At 46.1% G+C, this 17,939-nt stretch overlaps 1 long non-coding RNA gene across 1 annotated transcript in view; it reads left to right on the top strand.

The window, feature by feature from the left end:
• The window catches only part of LOC141098441 (uncharacterized), a 77,081-nt gene that overhangs the window by 10,649 nt on the left and 48,493 nt on the right, over nt 1-17,939 (top strand). Inside the window, exon 2 of the long non-coding RNA XR_012234232.1 lies at nt 6,717-6,844. This is a non-coding gene — a long non-coding RNA (uncharacterized lncRNA). The remainder of the gene's footprint in view (nt 1-6,716; nt 6,845-17,939) is intronic.

The following is a 17,939-nucleotide window of genomic DNA, read 5'->3' as shown; positions in this document are numbered from 1 at the left end:
TTTATTATTTGCTGTGTTTCTACCAATGCAGTCATTATTTATATCAAGGCTACTGAGTTAAATGCATCAAGTTTAAATTAGCCTATTGATTTATGCAAATTAATAAAAAACACATTGAAATTTTTTTTTAATTACACAAAAGAAAGTACCATATATATTCATGTATATATTTTTTAGCACAATTTTTATACTGAAAAAGCCCCCTCGGCTTATACTCAAGTGAAGGTCCCACTTACGGTATTTTTCGAACTATAAGACCCTCCGTAGCATAAATCAGCTACTGGTATTGGAACAAGATGCTGTGAGGGACCGCAGGGAAGGTAAGTAGGAAGGTTTATGCTTTTTTAATGTTTTTCTGATGGGGGGCCATGTATACCAGGATGTGGATGAGGGTCCATGCATACCAGGATGGGTATGTGTCAGGTTGGGTGAGGGAGAAGCTAGGTGCACAACATAGGGAAGAGGGAGGGGGAGCCCAAACACTGGGAAAGAGGGGAGAGGCGATCTCTTGATCTCAGATCTGACAACACCCTCACCCTGTCTGACCTCATGTACCTAAATAGGTTGGCACCTATCGCCGATCAGGAACCTAATCCCTGACTGCCCCTAGTGATAGACTCTGGATAGAGGGACGGGGTGAGCACTAGTCAGCCCCACTACCACTAAAGACAAAGCAGGAAAACAAAAGAGGGAATACATTTACCATGAGAAGACAAAAGAGAGCTCACAGCAGCAATCCACCAACATGCTTCAAGAAGAAACTAGGTGGCCTCACTCTGGGATTCTGGGAGGCTTCTTATAGCCTCATTGTGGGGCCATTTCCTGTTGCTTATACTCTGTCCCTTGGCCGAGTGTGTTTGGCCCTGTTGTGCTTTATGCCAGTGCTTTGTGCCTTTGCTGCGTTACGTCTGTCTGGTTCTGATTTGGTTGTGTCCCTGTTACGAGTTTTGCCTGCCCCTTTTGTACTGTGCTGCCCTCTCTGTATATGACCCCTTGGCTACGTCCTGACTACCCTCTGCCTGCTTCTCTTGTACTGCGCTGCCCTCTCTGTATATGACCCCTTGGCTACCTCCTGACTATCCGTTCTGTCTAATCCTTTGGTACTGTCTTGCTATCTCGTGCTTTGACCCCGGCCTGATCTGGTTTATGTCCCTGTCTATGCCCCTTGGTAACTTTGTCCTGTAGTTACCCTTCTAGGAGTTTTCCTTCAGCTCCTAGCTCTCTGGAGCTTAGGCCACGCTCCCAGCAATCACATGCTTCAGGTCCTGTTTGTCTGAAGCACGCATCTTCACCGCTGCTGCCCCGCTCCACAGGTGTCTTTGGGCACAGTTTGTTTTACTCAGGACATGCGCACTGGCTCAGTGAGCAAGTGCAGTGGGGTGTTACTGACAGCTGCCCTATGTGGTCTCATAATTATAGAGAGGTTTCTTGGATCATTCTATTGGACAATAGATAGCCAATGAGCCTAAATTGCTGGTGGGATCTTATCTGTCATCACTAATTATAATAAAATGATTACTGTATTTACTCAAATATAAGCCGACCTGAATATAAGCCGAGGCACCTAATTTTACCACAAAAAAACTGGGAAAACTTATTGACTTGAGTATGAGCCTGGTATGCATGGCACCCGCATCCCCAACCTGGTATTCATGGCCTCTTCATCCCTATCCTTGTATGCATGGCCCCCTCATCCTCATACTGTCACGGGTATGCCAAGTGCGACAGACAGTCACTTTGGTTCCGGCTTTAGAAGGTCATTGCGCTTGGCTTTGCAAGCACCTTCTTGATTTTCATCTCTGTATGGAGTGATATCTTTCTCCCTTAAGGACCTAGCAGCGACATCCACCTTCTGCTGCTTATTGACACACCCTTGCTGGATGTTTAAATACCCTGATTCCCTTCAGCTAAAGGTACTGTCACACTTAGCGATGCACCAGCGATCCCGACCAACGATATGACGCGGTCAGGATCACTGGTACATCGCTAAGTGGTCGCTAGTGAGCTGCCACACAGGCAGATCTCACCAGCGACAACGCAGGGGTCGGGGGTCGCTACTTACCTGTCAGACGAGGCGATCCTGACGTCCTCCGCCCGCGTCCACGCGTCGCTCGTCGGTGCCACAGGAAGCCCAGCAGGAAGCTGACGACGAGAAACGGTCCAGGACGTTCTCGCGCGATCAGCGATAACCACCGGGGGAGCGGTCGGAGGTAAGTATCAGACACAGTGATATCGCTAGCAATATCGCTATAACGTCACAAAAAACAGTGACGTTATAGCGATATTGCTAGCGATATCGCTTAGTGTGACAGGCCCTTTAGTGCTAGCTCTATTTACCTCTGTTGAAAGTGCTAGAAGTTGACTAGTTTAACCCTAAAACCACCTAATCCCAGAAACTCAGCAGACCATGACAGCAGCTGGCTGCACTCTATCAAGACTCTGCCCAATTGGCCACAGGATTTTCTTTGGAAATCGTTCAGTTATTAGCAACCGTGAATGGCCAGAGCTTTGTTGACATGCAGTCCTCTTAAACAATCGGTGCTGCAGATCACTTCCTTTGAAATAGGCCTTTCCACAGCTTGACAATTAAATGACTCCAGATTCCTGGAATGCCATTTTTAAAAAAATGTTTTCAGACTGCTGAGGAATTAAAATATATTTCCTTAAAACAGTAGTCCCACAAACGAAATACATTTTAATCAATAGATCTTAGAATAAAAATAAATTTCTCTATTTGATGTGTTAAAACAGGAACTTTTTTAGATAATCTTATAAATGTGCCCTTGCTGTGTACTGTGTAATGGCTGTGTCTGATTGTACAGGGACATGGTCTGCTCATACCACAGCTCCTGGGAACATAAGCCCCCTTCACACATAGCGCGATCGCTAGCGATCTCGCTAAAGCGTCACCGATTTTGTGACGCAACAGCGATATAGCTAGCGATCTCGCTACATGTGACACGTACCTGCGACCCGGCCCCCCGCTGGATATAGCTGATTGCGCGAGATCGTCCTGGTTCATTTCTCATTGTCGGCTTCCTGCTGGCGCCGACAAGCAACGCATAGACGCGGGCAGAAGGCGTCATCAGAGCTGCGTGTGACCGGTAAGTAACAACCGCCGACCGCTGCTGCATCGCTGGTGAGATCTGCCTGTTTGGCAGCTCACTAGCGACCATTTAGCGATGCACCAGCGATCCTGACCCAGTCATATCGTTGTCGGGATCGCTGGTGCATCGCTAAATGTAACGGTACCTATAAGGACACAAAATAGTACACAGACAGGACACAATAGGATTGCAGCTGATTCTGTAATGCTATTGCCAGTGTCCCAGCATGGTTCCCCTTCCCCTACACGCAGAGTCGGGGAAATGAAGTTAATTTTCTCCTGGCAGCATTCGGCTAAGTGTGGGCATAGGGCAGGTTAATAATGCTATTAACCCCATATCAGCAGGTTAATAGCATTTTTTCTGGTGACAGGTTCCCTTTAATTTTATCATAAACCATGTTATTGTTTTCATTATCACAGGACATATCAGTAATGTCTGAAGGTGTAAAGGCCCCGTCACACACAGCGATATCGCCAGCGAGATCGCCGATTTTGTGACGCCACAGCGATCTCACCAGCGAGATCGCTGTGTGTGACATTGCTCAGCGACCGACCCCCCTGCCGGGTATCGGTGATTGCGCTCCATCGTCCTAGTCCGTTTTCTGATCGTTGGTCTCCTGCTGGCCAGAGCGTATCGCTGCGTGTGGCAGCGAGAGACCAGCGATCAGCGACGCTGGACGCTGGTTTCCAATGTAAACAGCGGGTATCTAAGAGCCGCGCGGCTCTTAGTTACCCGCTGTTTACCTTGGAAACCAGCGTGCATGCTGGTTTCCAGGGTAAACAGCCGGTATCCAAGAGCCGGGCGGCTCTTAGATACCCGCTGTTTACATTGGAAACCAGCATCCAGCGTCGCTGCTCGCATGCTCGCTGGTCCTGATCACTGGAGGGGCTGTCTATGTGACAGCTCACCAGCGATCAGCCTAACGATGTCCCAGCGATCCCATCCATGTCGGATCGTTGGTGGGATTGCTGGAACATCGTTATGTGTAACGGGGCCTTTAGACAATATAAATATATTTATATTTATTTACGTATATGTCTAAAAATGTACTTCTTTTACCGTAGTTCACACGTTTTCCATAGAACTGTAATTTAGATTACCTCAATTTCTCATAAAAGTCTACTAATGCCAATTTTCTTGTACTGTCCTTTCTTTCTCCATGACATTGCTGCAAAGTGTTTTTCTCCAATTAACCATTACCCTAACTGATATCACAGTTCTTTCCTGTATGTGTCCTCTATGTGTGCATTAGAAAAGCATTGTGTCACTTGTGTCATTGTGACCAATTTTTAGCCATAGTCTCACCCTTATATTATTTCCTTTTACGCCAAAAGGTGACAGATACGCACAAGACTAACAAACCCAGTCTGACTAAGGAATGGATTATTTAGAAAATAGCAGCTGGATATAATACTTCATAGGCAAAACCTGTTTTGTAAGGGTGGCATTAAAGGAATTCGATGATTGCAGTTTATTTTTAATGATTGATGAGTTGGAGAAAAAATACATTTTAGAAGATTAATTTTTTTCTTTAGTAATATGCATAAAAAAGTTATCTTGTATTTGCTACAAATTGTATTTATATCTGTGTGCTCTGTAGAGCTGCTCATACTGGACAAAGGCTCCTAACGGTACAAAAAGTAGGAATTTGCTTGTAACTTCTTTTTCATTCATAATTTCCTAAATACTTCTAAAATAAGAAATAAAAAAAATAAATACTTTGCTCATCACTTTCCATACAACACAGCAGCTAAATCCCCTGTGATCAGTTACTAAAGCCTGGGTAAGCTGCAGATGACTACACATTTCTCCTGCATTGGATGCTGCAAGAGAAATGAGGCATAACATTGTGCCCCTTTACATGTAATTGGGACTATGACTTTGGAAGTGCTAAATCTCCAGAACGGAATACCTGTTAGATGCTTACGACATGTGCGAAGGAAGTCACGGGTTTGTAGACACGGCTGTTGAATCTCTTTCTCCACTCTACATGGGTCCATCCAACCTTTCAATCACCATTTTGTCTATGGTGGCTTTATGCTTCCTGGTCCCAACCATGTTTTCCTTTAACAGCACCAGTATGCAGCCTCTTTGCTGTGGTGATGGGCAAAGATGGGACAAGCTATTTTATCACCATTAGTAGAGAAGGCAAATTTCACCAGCCACACACCCTAAACACACACTCACGCATTCACCAGGTGACTTTTGGCCCCAGTTAGATTGATATATGTTATACACTGCTCAAAAAAATAAAGGGAACACTTAAACAGACTATAACTCCAAGTAAATAAAACTTCTGTGAAATCAAACTGTCCACTTAGGAACCAACACTGGTTGACAATCAATTTCACAGGCTGTTGTGCAAATGGAATAGACAACAGATGGAAATTATTGGCAATTATCAAGACACCCTCAAGAAAGGAGTGGTTCTGCAGGTGGGGACCACACCTCAGTACCAATGCTTTCTGGCTGATGTTTTGGTCACTTTTGAATGTTGGTTGTGCTTTCACACTCATGGTAGCATGAGACGGACTCTACAAACCACACAAGTGGCTCAGGTAGTGCAGCTCATCCAAGATGGCACATTAATGCGAGCTGTGGCAAGAAGGTTTGCTGTGTCTGTCAGTGTAGTGTCCAGAGGCTGGAGGCGCTACCAGGAGACAGGCCAGTACACCAGGAGATGTGGAGGGGGCCGTAGGAGGGCAACAACCCAGAAGCAGGACCGCTACCTCAGCCTTTGTGCAAAAGGGACAGGAGGAGCACTGCCAGAGCACTGCAAAATGACCTCCAGCAGGCCACAAATGTGCATGTGTCTGCACAAATGGTTAGAAATCGGCCCCTGTGACTCGATTGCAAGGCAACAAGGGGTTACTGTAGTAGGTGCCACTTTGGTTCTAGTCTGAAGTTCAGCTATAGGCTAACTTTCAAAGAAGACTGCATCTTATACTATATGATGCAATACTGGGGTGTTGCAGTATGTAGTACAAGAAATTGGGGATCACAAGTTCAAGCCTCCTAAGGGGACTAAGAAAACCAAAAAAAAAATTTGAATCCCCCCGTTTTCCCACATTAAAAATAAAGAAATTAAAAAAAATAAACATTTGTGGTACCACAACACTGGTCCACCAAAATATAAAGATAATTAACCCATACAGTAAATGTCATAAAGTGTAAAAAAAATACTCAAAATACCAGAAATGCATTATTTTAGTGACCACACAACCCTGAACAAAAATTACAATTAAAAGTGATCAAAACATCATATGGACCCCAAAATGGTATTGAAAATGTTAGCCCCCCCATGCAGCAAACAAGCTCTCTGCCAGCTACATACACAGAAAAATAAGAACAGGACGAGTCTCAGAAAATCAAATCTTTTTTATACTTTATTTCTCACCACTTAAAAACAAAACTATGAAATCTTGGTGTCGCATACTGACCTGATGAATCATGCTCACAGGTAATTTCTATCATACAATGAATGCCGTAAAAACTAGATCCAAAAAACAATAGTGAAATTTTTTTTTCATACTATTTGAAATTTTTTATACCTGGTTTCAGTATGTTTTATTTTATAATTAATGTGTCCAACTACAATTTTTCCTGCAGATAACAAATCCTAATAAGTCCACAAAGAAATAAAAAGTTATGGCTCTTGGAAGAAGAGGAGGAAAAAACAAAGCGCAAAAAGAAAAAATTGCCGGGCCTTAAAGAAGATTGGTCATCCTGCCACAAATGTGTGTTATTCATTGCTGAATTAACATTTCTGAGGAACTCCTAAATTAACATAAAAATGCAAAAAAGGACACGTACAGATACAGAAGATGTGTATAGACACGCAATCATTTGAACCCCGCTCCACCTTTCCCCCTCTCTACATGTATGTCAGTACCTGGATAAGTGATTAAACAGAGTCAGCATGGGTTTGTAACTAATAAGTCATGTCAGACTAACTTAATTTCCTTCTATGACTGAATCACTGATTGGGTGGATCAAGGAAATGCTGTAGATATAGTATATATTGACTTCAGCAAAGCATTTGTCAAAGTATCTCATACAATCCTTATTGAAAAAATGACTAAGTATGCAATGGACAAGGCAACTGTTAGGTGGATTCATAACTGGCTTAGTGATCGGACCCAAAGAGTGGTCGTAAATGGCTGCACATTCAGTTGGAAGAATGTCTCAAGTAGGGTACTACAGGGCTCTGTCCTGGGCCCTGTATTGTTGTATTGTTCAACATCTTTATCAACGATTTAGATGAAGGAATTGAGAGTAAACTGATTAAATTTGCTGATGATACAAAGCTAGGAGGGATAGCTAATACTAGAGAAGAGAGAGAGAGGATTCAAAAAGATATAAATAAACTGGAGAAGTGGGCAGCAACTAACAGAATGGTTTTTAACAGGGAAAAATGCAAAGTACTACATCTGGGCAATAAAAATGAAAAAAGCATATACAGAATGGGAGGAATAGGGCTAAGCAACAGCACATGTGAAAAAGACTTGGGTATACTAATAGATCACAGACTGAATATGAGTCAACAGTGTGATGCAGCAGCAAAAAAGGCAAATGCATTTCTAGGATGTATTAACAGAAGCATACAGTCTAGATCACATGAAGTCATTATTTCCCTCTACTCCTCTTTGGTCAGACCTCATCTGGAATATTGTGTCCAGTTTTGGGCGCCACATTTTAAAAAAGACATCAACAAACTGGAGCAAGTTCAGAAAAAAGCAACCAGAATGGTGACCGGTCTGCAAACCCTGTCTTATGAGGAAAGGTTGCAGGATTTGGGATTGTTTAGTTTGCAAAAGAGAAGACTGAGAGGAGACTTAATAGCTGTCTACAAATATCTAAAGTGCTGTCACATTGTAGAAGGATCAACTTTATTCTCATTTGGACAAGGAAAGACTAGAAGCAATGGGATGAAACTGAATGGGAGGAGACACAGATTAGATATTAGAAAAAACTTTTTGACAGTTAGAGTGATCAATGAGTGGAACAAGCTGCCACGAGAAGTGGTGAGTTCTCCTTCAATGGAAGTCTTCAAACAGAGGCTGGACAGACATCTGACTGGGATGATTTAGCGAATCCTGCTTTGAGCAGGGGGTTGGACCAGATGGCCCAGGAGGTCCCTTCCAACTCTACGATTCTATGATTCTCTCTAGAGTACATGCATTGCCTCACACTCCATGTCATTCACAACTTCTTTACTTTTTACAATTTATGCTTTTTGAGCGAAACAGAAACATGTCTGATGATATCTTTTGCGCTGTGTTATGGTGGGCATTATTTCACTCACACTCCTCAGCAGTCTAACAACTGCATTTTCAAACCACTCCCACCTCTACCCTTCTTTACCCTCCTTTCTGTCACGACTGCGACTGAGGGCGCGGCCCAGCTGACACCTTCACGTCACCCAACCACGACGATGTGGGGCGAGTGTCCCTGGTGGGGACGGAATACGTCACCCAACCACGATGATGTGGGGAGAGTGCCCCTGGTGGGGACGGAATGTGGACCCACTAGACCACATAGGGTAACCTGGACTTACCCAGACTAGGGAAGGGTAGCGAGCAGGGTCTGTGGCAGCTGAGCATGTGGAAGAGATGGCGACGTGCAGAACTACAAGACACTGCACAACTTCAGCTATGAAGAAACAAAGTTTACTCAAACAGAAACACAGTACATGAACGAAACATAATTATGCCAGGCAGGGATGCCACTAGGAATTTCGGGGCCCCATACTGGCAAAATTTTCGGGGCCCCCTTGAGACTCCGCCCAGGCTCCACCCCAACCCCGCCTCCACCCCTCAAACTGTCCACAGTCCCACCTCTCTCTTGGAAAAACTGCACTTCTCATCAATCACACATTAACAGTTCCCATTACCAGATCACACATCTAGCCAGCAGCTCTTGTTTTGGCCAAAAGATTTTTTAAATCTGCCACCACGACAAGGTAGACTCTTTTGGCCGGGCCCTACGCTACTCTAACCTATTAAACATTTGCTAAAATATCCAATACAATTTAGGGATATTTTTTATCTATTTTTCAATTTTTAAAATGACTAATAATATCACATCCAAAGGGACAAATACCACCGCACCATGTCCAGACCACATATTACCACGACATAGTGAGCTATAATACCACATACAAGGAACAAATACAGCCACACCATGCCCAGACCACATATTACTACCATAGTGACCGAACAATATCACAAGGAACAAATACCACTGCACCATGACCAGACCACATATTACCACCACATAGTGACCTATAATACCACATACATGGAGCAAATACAGCCACACCATGACCAGACCACACTGACATTGTACAAAGGCACTATGTACAGTTGTGGCCAAAAGTATTGACACCCCTGCAATTCTGTCAGATAATACTCAGTTTCTTCCTGAAAATGATTGAAAACAAAAATTCTTTGGTATTATTATCTTCATTTAATTTGTCTTAAATGAAAAAACACAAAAGAGAATGAAGCAAAAAGCAAAACATTGATCATTTCACACAAAACTCCAAAAATGGGCAAGACAAAAGTATTGGCACCCTCAGCCTAATACTTGGTTGCACAACCTTTAGCCAAAATAACTGCGACCAACCGCTTCCGGTAACCATCAATGAGTTTCTTACAATGCTCTGCTGGAATTTTATACCATTCTTCTTTGGCAAACTGCTCCAAGTCCCTGATATTAGAAGGGTGCCTTCTCCAAACTGCCATTTTTAGATCTCTCCACATGTGTTCTATGGGATTCAGGTCTGGACTCATTGCTGGCCACCTTAGAAGTCTCTAGTGCTTTCTCTCAAACCATTTTCTAGTGCTTTTTGTAGTGTGTTTTGGGTCATTTCCTGCTGGAAGACCCATGACCTCTGAGGGAGACTCAGCTTTCTCACACTGGGCCCTACATTATGCTGCAAAATTTGTTGGTAGTCTTCAGACTTCATAATGCCATGCACACGGTCAAGCAGTCCAGTGCCAGAGGCAGCAAAGCAACCCCAAAACATCAGAGAACCTCCGCCATGTTTGACTGTAGGGACTGTGTTCTTTTCTTTGAATGCCTCTTTTTTTCTCCTGTAAGCTCTATGTTGATGCCTTTGCCCAAAAAGCTCTACTTTTGTCTCATCTGACCAGAGAACATTCTTCCAAAACGTTTTTGGCTTTTTCAGGTAAGTTTTGGCAAACTCCAGCCTGGCTTTTTTATGTCTCAGGGTAAGAAGTGGGGTCTTCCTGGGTCTCCTACCATACAGTCCCTTTTCATTCAGACGCCGACGGATAGTACGGGTTGACACTGCTGTACACTCGGACTGCAGGGCAGCTTGAACTTGTTTGGATGTTAGTCGAGGTTCTTTATCCAACATCCGCACAATCTTGCGTTGAAATCTCTTGTCAATTTTTCTTTTCCATCCACATCTAGGGAGGTTAGCCACAGTGCCATGGGCTTTAAACGTCTTGATGAACACTGCGCACGGTAGACACAGGAACATTCAGGTCTTTGGAGATGGACTTGTAACCTTGAGATTGCTCATGCTTCCTCACAATTTGGTTTCTCTAGTCCTCAGACAGTTCTTTGGTCTTCTTTCTTTTCTCCATGCTCAATGTGGTACACACAAGGACACAGGACAGAGGTTGAGTTAACTTTAATCCATGTCAACTGGCTGCAAGTGTGATTTAGTTATTGCCAACACCTGTTAGGTGCCACAGGTAAGTTACAGGTGCTGTTAATTACACAAATTAGAGAAGCATCACATGATTTTTCGTACAGTGCCAATACTTTTGTCCACCCTCTTTTTTATGTTTGGTGTGGAATTATATCCAATTTGGCTTTAGGACAATTCTTTTTGTCTTTTTTCATTTAAGACAAATTAAATGAAGATAATAATACCAAAGAATTTGTGTTTGCAGTCATTTTCAGGAAGAAACTGAGTATTTTCTGACAGAATTGCAGCGGTGTCAATACTTTTGGCCACAATTGTATATAGTGTATAGTGTACAGGTAATACAGTGACCACTGGTGACATTATACACAGGAGCTCTGTATATAGTGTCAGTGTACAGATAACACAGTGATCACTGATGACATTGTACAAAGGCACTCTGTATATAGTGTATAGTGTCAGTGTACAGGTAACACACTGACTCACCATTGACGTCTCTAGGTGAAGTCCTTCGTCTTTGTTTTTCATCTTTCATCCAGCACACACCGCCATCACGTCTTCCAGCCAGGGCTCGTCTCTGCAGGAAATTACAGATTTATCTAGAGCTCCGCTTGCAGAATACATTACTTATTTTTTTCCCAACTTCTACACTATACCAGATGAAGAAAAAAAGGCGACATAGTGTCGCTCTGCATTTAAAACAGTATCCTCATAAAAATAAAATAAATACATCACTGCAGTAATAATATCCCTTAATTAGCCCCTATGGTAATAATATCCCCCATCCTGGCCTCCGTGTGTCTCATTCCTGGCTTCAGCCATATTTTCTCTCATCCTGCCCTCATGAGTATCCATTCTGCCCCCATATGATCTCCCGATCCTGCCCCGTCTACATCATATCCATCCTGCCCCATGATGCTGCACCATGTGGCTCCCATCCTGCCCCCTGTGTCTCACATTCTTCCCCGTCCTGTGTCTCACTTTCACATTCTGCCCCCTCCTGTGTCTTACTGTCACATTCTGCCCCCACCTTTGTCCTGTTTTCACATTCTGCCCCTTCCTGTGGCTTACTGTCACATTCTGCCCCCGTGCCTCACATTCTGCCCCTCCTGTGTCTCACTGTCACATTCTGCCCCCTCCTGTGTCTTACTGTCACATTCTGCCCCCCTCCTGTGTCTCACTGTCATATTCTGCCCCCCTCCTGTGTCTTACTGTGATATTCTGCCCCATGTCCATTCTGCCCCCGTGTCTCACATTCTGCCCCCTCCTGTGTCATTACTGTCACATTCTGCCCCCTCCTGTGTCTCACTGTCGCATGCTGCCCCCTCCTGTGTCTCACTGTCATATTCTGCCCCCTCCTGTGTCTCACTGTCACATTCTGCCCCCTCCTGTGTCTCACTGTCACACTCTGCCCCATGTCTTGCATTCTGCCCCCATGTCTCACTTTCTGCCCCCTCCTGTGTCTCACTGTCACATTCTGCCCCCTGCTGTATCTTACTGTCACACTCTGCCCCATGTCTTGCATTCTGCCCCCATGTCTCACTTTCTGCCCCCTCCTGTGTCTCACTGTTACATTCTGCCCCATCCTGTCTTACTGGCACATTCTGCCCCCATGTCTGCATTCTGCCCCCATCATGTCTTGCATTCTGCCCCATGTCTTGCATTCTGCCCCTGGGTCGCCCTCCCAGGGCTGTGGGGTACTCGGTACCGGGGCCGGTATCAGTCTGATGTCTCACAGCGGCAGTGACCCGGACCGTGGCCCTGGGCGCCCAAGTAATAGGAGGATGAATGGTGGAATGTCGTTAAATGAATACTTTGTGACGCCACCTGTGGTGTTCGGCAAGGGAGGTGTTAGGCTGACGCTGCAGACAGATCCTCTGGGACAGGTGGTGTGGTGCAGCAATGATGTTATAGCCCTCCACAGGCAGGGCTGTTGTCCCAGGGCAGTGTAGATATGGAGACACTTAGATGTTGTAGTGTTTGGCGCAGGGGATGTAGCAGTGCCAGGCGGGCGGACGCAGGAAGGAATGGAGGACACCAGGGCATGTAGTTCCAAAGCTTTACTCACAGTCTGTAGTGCCCGCTTCTGCGCCATGTCCTCCGGGTCAGGGTCTCAGTCAACCTCCAGGCAAAATGGAATGCTCCCTTCCACACTCCGCCAACCTATGTGCCTTTTCTGAACGTCTCCTCTATAGCGCCTTTAAGTGTGAAGATCTCCTAGTACTGTGTGTGTTACACTGGAGTTCCTCCTGACAGATGTTCCCAAGAACTCTACTTGCACGGCAGACAGCTGTAGCCTGCTTCGGGGACCATCTACTCCTAGTCCCGGCTCTCTATCCATTTGCTGTTGTGCCCTAAAGTCTTAGATGGGAGTAGTGCATTTACAGCCCACTACTCCACCGGTGCCTGCTGCAGAACCATTAGTGTCCATACAACTTCGGGGACCGGGCCCCGGCCTTGCGCTTAGAACTTCTAGGCAGGGTTCTTCCTCTAACCCACGTCCTCTGTGTTCCCTTTTACTCCTATATTCCGTACTTGTCTTTTCCCTTCTATGGAAGCTCAGGCTTCAGTTCAATGTCCTTCTCCTTCTTTCCTTTCCCGTGCCAGCTGGCTCAGATCACTGAGGCTGCTGCAGCACTCCTTCCTCCATCTCTCTTCCAGGGATCCCCACTCTTCTCCGAGTGGCTTCCTCTCTCAGCCTCACTCACTGACTGACTGCCTTCAATCCTGGAACTGTCCCGCTCTTATATATATATATATTCTGAACTCCACCCACCTCCCAGCACGTCCAGTGTTCCAAGCAGGGAACCACCAAAGGTGCTCTGCTTCTCTCTAAGCAAGGAGCCGCAATGTGGTTTTGCTGAACTACTCTATTGTGTGGGGTGCGAGTGTTGGAGCGTGGTCAGGAGCCTCCAACTTGCCTGGATGGTGGGGCACCACACCTTAGGAGAAGGTGCAGTACCTCTGTGGCGACTGAGCCTCAGGGGCGCCACACCCCCATCATGTCTGCATTCTGCCCCCATCATGTCTGCATTCTGCCCCATCATGTCTGCATTCTGCCCCATCATGTCTTGCATTCTGCCCCATCATGTCTGCATTCTGCCCCCATCATGTCTGCATTCTGCCCCCATCATGTCTGCATTCTGCCCCCATCATGTCTGCATTCTGCCCCCATCATGTCTGCATTCTGCCCCCATCATGTCTTGCATTGTGCCCCCATCATATCTGCATTCTGCCCCATCATGACTTGCATTCTGCCTCCCTCATATCTGCATTCTGCCCCATCATGACTTGCATTCTGCCCCCATCATGTCTGCATTCTGCCCCCATCATGTCTTGCATTCTGCCCCCATCATGTCTTGCATTCTGCCCCCATCATGTCTGCATTCTGCCCCCATCATGTCTGCATTCTGCCCCCCATGTCTTGCATTCTGCCCCATCATTCTGCATTCTGCTCACATCATATCTGCATTCTGCCCCATCATGTCTGCATTCTGCCCCCATGTCTCCATATTTGCCCCTGTGTGTCTCCAATCCTGCCCCCGAGTCTCCATTCCGCCAGGGAAACACATTGCCCCTTTCAATAATAAAATAAAATAAAAACTTTTTTCTTACCTGGCCTCGCTCCTGTGTTGAAGATAGAGCTGCAGCTGTCTGAGCTGAAAGGACCTGTGGTGACATCATCATCATGCGATCAGGGGGCGGGCTGATCAATAGTGAAGGCCTGTGGTAATGATGACGTCACCACAGGTCCTTCAGCACTTCTGTACCTCTGATGTCGGCCGCTGTGTGGGTACTGCTGATGTGCGCGCTGCAGGCCCGGCCGTAGCGCTCACTTGGGGCCCGTCTGGCACCCCATGACACGCAGCACTTGGGGTCCGATGAATGGAAGCACAGGAGCGGGGCCCCTGATCTGTGGGGCCCCCTTCTGTACTGCTGTTCATGGGGCCCCATACAGCAGTAAGGGCTGTCATGCCCTGATGGCGGCCCTGATGCCAGGCTCCCAATTCCGCACATCAGGGAAAGGTACACGTCTCAGGATAACAGACGAAGGCATGAGGACATCATGGCTTGATGCAATCCAGGGTCATCTAGCACGGGCATACTAGGACAGCCTCTCTCTCAGGCCTCAGGCGTAGCACAGGCTCAGCAGGAGAACATCAGACACTGACCTCAGGCTGACGTCAGATGATGGCAAGGGTCATCATGGGTTGATGCAGTCCAGGGTCATCTGGCACAGGCATACTAGGATGGCCTCTCTCTTAGGCCTCAGGCATAGCACAGGCTCAGCAGGGGAACATTAGACACTGATTCATCACAGACGTCATCATGGGTTGGACCCCAGGGAACTGGCAGAACATCGGGACACAGGCAGGACAGGAACAGGAACACCGGCATGGCAACACAGGTCATCGGCTGGTTAGATCCAGGCAGAGCCGTCACCGAGAAACAAGGCTGGAGACTCCCCAGGAACACAGGTGAGACCAACTCTGGAACACAGACTGGACCACCAGGACCATGGACCAGACATCTGGACACAGGCTGGACAACCAGGACCACAGAACGGACATTGAGACATATCAGGACACAGGCAGGACATCGGGACTCAGGCTGGACATCAGGACACAGGCTGGACATCAGAACATCAGGACACAGGCAGGACATCTGAACTCGAGATGGACATCAGGAAACAGGCAGGACTTTGTGACATCAGGACATCGGACACAGAACATCAAGGCACCATGCGGACATCAGGACATCAGGTCTCAGGCAGGACATCAGGACTTGGATCTCAGATAAAACATCAGAACACTGGCATCATACTCCGGACATCTGGCAATGAACGACATGCTGTGGACATCAGGCTCCAGACTTGAGGCCGCAGTCATCAGGCTCCGGACATCTGGCAGTGATTGGCAGGCTCCAGACATCGGGCAGGGAATCATAGGATCCAGACATCTGGAAGTGGTCGTCAGACAACGGACATCAGGCCACGGTCAACCAGCTTTGGACAAGAGGCCACGGACATTGGGCTCCGGATATCTGGCAGCAACCTAAAAAGGAACCCATGCGGTCTTAAGCAAGCTCTGCCGGGTTGGACTGGAACCGGCCAGGGATTGCACTGAATAACAAGCTGAGCACAGAGTAGCAGAAAGTCAGCAGACACACCGGACTTTTATTTCCAAGATGAACCCAGGTTAAATCACAGAAAGTCAGTTAGCAAAGAGTTACAGTCACTGGTCACAGGGTTCAAGACACAGAAGGACCTCAGGAACAAAACACAGAGTACATAGTTCAGACAGGGTCAGGTACAGGAACAGATCCAGGATCAAGGATTCAGGAAACAAGACACAGCAGGAACGGGCCTGGATAGGCAGCCTCCAGGAAAGGCGATCTGGGTATTCTGCCCCCAGAGCAGGCAGAAAAACAAGACAGGACAAAGGGCATCAGCTCTCCCAGAACTGATCACAATCAGAGCAGGAGCTGAACACACAAACACACATGGCTAGGTTCAGGAACTGAAACACCAGAAGCAAAGCAAAAAAAACCCTAAAATATAGCTTTTAATTCAATCACTAAAAACATTAGTAGTAATGACTAAAAAGGGGAGGAATAAGGAACAAATTATGAAGGGTAGCAGAATTACTGTTTTAAATCTATTCAGTAATGAAATGACAAAAATATGGGCCACAGGCTAAATCGCCCTAGTCCACCCTATTACAACCCTTCCTAGCTGCGGAGGTTGGCACCCTAGTTGTTGACGATATGGCGCCCCCGCTCAACGTCGGTATCCCTAAAAATCCCTAAACCTCCCTAAGTATACAAAAAAGGACACAAAAAGGTTATACACACACACACACACACACACACTTATAATACCGAAAAATTGTTTTAAAGAGACATAAATAGTCTCATAGATAATACTAATGTGCTATGAACTTATCTCGTAGTAATTCTGATAGTATAGATACTCCACAATATACACTTATCTCGTAATAAAGAAAGAAAAAAGGGGAGTATCAAAAAATGCAGCTTTAGGTACAACTTATCTCGTAGTCACCAAAAATACTAATAAGCTGCAAAAAACAAACCCAGATATCAAATAACAAAGTCAGTAAAAAATGACTACAAGGGAATTCAATATATAGCACATATGGCAATCAAAAAAATTGCACATTAAAGGCAGAAAAATGAATTTTGTGTTGCACATGCAGCGACCATTATTTTAGAAGTAGGGGTAATTCATAACCCTATTTCACTAGGAGACACAATCCGGCTCAGATACAATATCTACTCATAAAAAAGAGATTGCATAATAATTGTGCTGTCTCATACAGGTCATAGATGAAAAGATGAGGCTATATTCCAATAGTAATGCATACAAAGTATAGACCAGCAGAGCATAATTGCTCAAGTGGGGTTTAATCTCACTGCCACAAAAAGGATCTGCCAATATATCATGTGCAAAAAATATACTTAGCCAATTGATCCAGATGAAAGCCCGACGCGTTTCCCCCTCTTAGTCCTATGAGGGTAATGTCACGCGGGGCTTAGGACAACGAAGGCAGAAATACCCGGGGCCCCTGTGGTGTCCCTTTCACTAGGGGAAACCCTGTCTGACCCTCAACCCAGGGTTTTTGCTGAAGGTGCAAATGCCTGAGCCTCCACCCTTTCCTTATCTCCTGCTCAGCCCTGCACTTAACCCTCCACCCTCCACCCAGTGAGGAGACACACCACTAAAGCTCCCACACAAATAAGACAGACAGGGAGAACTTAAACTGCACTGCGCCGCACACACACAGGAATATACAGTAATGTGAACAGGGCACAACTAAACACAAATATGGGAAGGAGAAAGGATAACGACGGATCATACGACACCAGATACGAATCTCTCTCTCTGCAACACCTCCACTCCAGACCGGAACCACTTGGTATGAAACACAAGCTATAATCGGCGACGCCCATATGCCAGTATGACTATTTAAAGACCGTGGGCGTGACTAACCTTCCAACCTGGTCTCCAGCAGGATTAACCCCCGAGAGCCTGAAGATCAAGCCGGCGCCACTGAGGCTATAGTGGCTGGAGGTGGAACTACCTCTGCCTGCCGGACGCTGTGGTGTGAACAGCGTCCGACATGACAGTACCC

This window comes from Dendrobates tinctorius, unplaced genomic scaffold (genome assembly GCF_039654945.1).
Source record: "Dendrobates tinctorius isolate UK_male_01 unplaced genomic scaffold, ASM3965494v1 ptg000091l, whole genome shotgun sequence".
In the NCBI taxonomy this organism is placed as follows: domain Eukaryota; kingdom Metazoa; phylum Chordata; class Amphibia; order Anura; family Dendrobatidae; genus Dendrobates; species Dendrobates tinctorius.
The sequence above is the reverse complement of the archived record's forward strand: the minus strand, read 5'-3'. Positions and strand labels throughout refer to the sequence as shown.